Raw genomic sequence first — 3,315 nt, forward strand, 5'->3', positions numbered from 1 at the left:
CAAACATTTAGGAAAGGCATTAAAGGCATCAGGTTTACTTTATACTCATAAACAGGAGATATTACAATGTATTCATAAGCATAAGCTATTACAATATGTATAGTTTTTCATCCCTCAGAAAATCAAATTCCAAAAATATATATTGCGATTATTTCTTACAAATAATCTCTTGGAGTTTTAAAATTTTACACACTATTCAGTCGGCCAAGTTATACAGCAGTTATCTCCAACACAGAGGCAGATTAAGTCATCATATACAGTATACTATAGACATAGACATTTCAAATATACTATGCTAGCCAACATGAACATTTGCTAGTTAACTAAGAATCCCTTTCTTTAAGTTACTTGTGGCATGGTTCTGCACTGGATACAAAACAATGAGGATTTAAAATTCAGCACTTGCAGCACTTGGAGTCAAGTCAGTTAAAATGTAGGTTTGTTCATGTATCCTTCCATTGTCTCCTGTAACATGTCAGATTCTTCAATGGCTTTGACAGCTATTTTCTTGGATGTTTCCTGAATTTTTCCACCTATTATAAACTCATCAAGGATAACATATGCCTTTTCAAAATTAAAGATGATATCCAGCTCGCAGACATTTCCAAAGTACTTGTCCAGCAACTCCACATAACGATGTACAATCTCTAGTGTCAAGAGCTCATTATCTTGATTCTCTACTGCACAGCAAAAATACAAACTAGCATACCTTTTATAAACAAGTTTCAGCTCCTTCCAGTCAATGAAACTGCTTGTTCGATGACCTCGAGAGAGAATAATCTGAACAATTTCCCGGGTTATTTTTTCTTCCTCTCTTTGTCAGGGAGAGTGGTGTACCACTTCTGTAGCCGTCATTTCCCTGGTCGACTGAACAGCAAGATGAAATGTATCATGGTGACCCGGACCCGCCGCCACCTGCACCCCGAGATCCACGATCGCCCACGCCCGCGCGGCGAGCAGGTGAGGCGCCCACCTCAGACCATAGATAATAGCACATTTCTTTTTGAACCATCTTTCATCTTCCTTTGCTCTCTCCCAGTTTTTCCCTCTGTCCCAGCTCACAAGTTGTACATTTCATTTTCAACCTAGTGTTCAGTGAGTACCACTGCTGCACTTGTTCACCTCTGTCCCTGCATTTCTGTGCCTTCCTATCCTCCCAAAGATAGATAAATAAACAAATGAGCAACAAGAAAAGAAAACAGAAACAGCAACAAAAACATCAGATGCACATAGGTATTGTGCCTTTAGATTCATCTAAAAATATCCCCCATTGGTCTCACTCTGTGAGACATATAATTTATCATATCCTAGTGTATTGATTTTTCCTAAGTAAATATTCAGAATCATAGCAAATCAAAGAAGAATTGGGTAAATGGCCTGTCACCAAAATGAAGAGTTTCTACATGGCAAAGGACATAGCTAGCACGATAGTCTACAGAATGGGAGAAGTTGTTTACCAGTTATGAATCAAAGAAGGACCTCAATCTGAAATTTACTTAGAGCTCAAAACATTAACCCCCCCCCAAATAACCTCTCAACAACCCAAATTAATAAATGGGCTATAGACTTAATGAGACTTCTCTGAGAACTAACAATAGCCATTGGACACTTGAAATGTTCAAAATGTCTGTCCCTAAAGGAAAGGCAAATCCACAAAGCATTGAAATTTCACCTCACCCCAGGTAGAATGGCCATTATCAAGTAAACTAACAATAACAGGGGCTGGTGGGGATGTGGACAAAGGAGAACCTTTCTACACTGTTGATGGGAATTGTAACTCTGCAACTGCTCTTAGCTTTCATCTTTGGCTGATCTCTGAAAGACCAATTCAGATCATAGGAATTCTTTAATCCTTGGTACTCTGAGTGCATTTGAACCTTCAATCTCACTTCTAAGGAATTCTGAAGTCTTCGCATTTGAATACTTAGTGGAAAGGGGGAAAGAAGACCCTTAACAGAACTTGCATTGTAAATAAAATTGTTTTTCTCAGCCAAAGCTGTATTGTCTAGCCTTTACTTGGGCCACCATGCTTCTGCTTTGGAATCTGTAATTCTTTCTGGGAGAAAATAGTTAAAAATTTACATTAAAATGTTTTAAAAAGCTTCAGAAAACCCTCATAAGGATTTCCTTTTCGCCTGTCTCCACAACCTTTATTCTTGTACTCCCCAGGCAGTCAGAAAGCTAGAAGAAACTATTCAGTTGTTTTAACCCTTCTGGGTTGCTATAGCAAAAGTACCATATTCACACTGACATTCAGCAACCTCGGTGGTCTGGGAAATTGTCATGCCTGCTGAGGAGCTGTTTCCATACTCACAATCAGCATCTCTCCATGACTCTTCAATGCCAGAAAGGGCAAAAGTTGTAAGGTTCACCAAATGAAGACTGCCACATGGTTCAGGCAGAGAAGAGTTTACTTGGGGAACAGCAAACTGGTAGCCTGCAGGAGATGGAGGCGTGCAGAGAAGAGGAAAGAAGTGAAGTGAAGACAAGGGAAGAAAGGAAAGAAAGGAAGGAAGGAAGGAAGAAAGGAAGGAAGGAAGGAAGGAAGAAAGAAAGAAAGAAAGAAAGAAAGAAAGAAAGAAAGAAAGAAGAAAAGGAAAAGAGAAGAGATGAGAATAGAGGGAACTTGTGGTTGAGAGAGATTGTATAAGGAAAGATAGGGAGGAGAGGTGGTATTGACCTCCACAGATGAGGAAGTAACCTTAGAGACTGCGGTCTTTGCAGTCAGGTAATTGACCGGCAGATGATTTCTGGTAAGGCTGTGCAATAGCTTTCATGAAGAGGAAGAGGGGAAAGCTTGCTTTCCCTGGTAGACCTAAATTGCCTTGGTCTGTTGGGAAAGGGAAAAGTACCATCCACACATGGCCTACCATCCTTGTCTTTCCTTTCCTAAAGCCCTGCTCATCATTATGTGAGTTTAGATTTCAACAGGATTTTTTTTTGTCAGTAGTGGGGCTTGAACTCTGGACCTGGGCGTTGTCCCTGAGATCTTCAGCTCAAGGCTACTATTCTACTGTCCTACTGCCACAGAACCACTTCTGGCTTTCTAGAGGTTAATCAGAGATAAGAGTCTCAGGTCCTTTTGTGCCCAGGCTGGCTTTGAACCATTATCTTTCGATCTCACCTTAATGTATAGCTAGGATTACAGGCATGAGCCATCGTACCTGGCTCAACACAGGAATTTTGAGAAACACAAATACTCTATTTAACATATATTTGTAAGGAAATGAAAGACTTGGAAAATATTATATTAAGTTAAGTAAGCAAAACCTAGATAAACAGAAGTAGCATGGTTTTTCTTGTTCATGGGAGTTA

The 3,315-nt window shown here is 39.8% G+C and overlaps 1 pseudogene; it reads right to left on the reverse strand.

Annotated features, from left to right (window-relative positions):
* Positions 1–426: 426 nt before the first annotated feature.
* LOC150060011 (AP-1 complex subunit sigma-3 pseudogene) lies at positions 427–921 on the reverse strand (annotated as a pseudogene).
* Positions 922–3,315: the final 2,394 nt, after the last annotated feature.

Source organism: Megascapheus bottae, chromosome 8 (assembly GCF_031878675.1).
Source record: "Megascapheus bottae isolate mThoBot1 chromosome 8, mThoBot2.hap1, whole genome shotgun sequence".
Classification (NCBI taxonomy): Eukaryota; Metazoa; Chordata; class Mammalia; order Rodentia; family Geomyidae; genus Megascapheus; species Megascapheus bottae.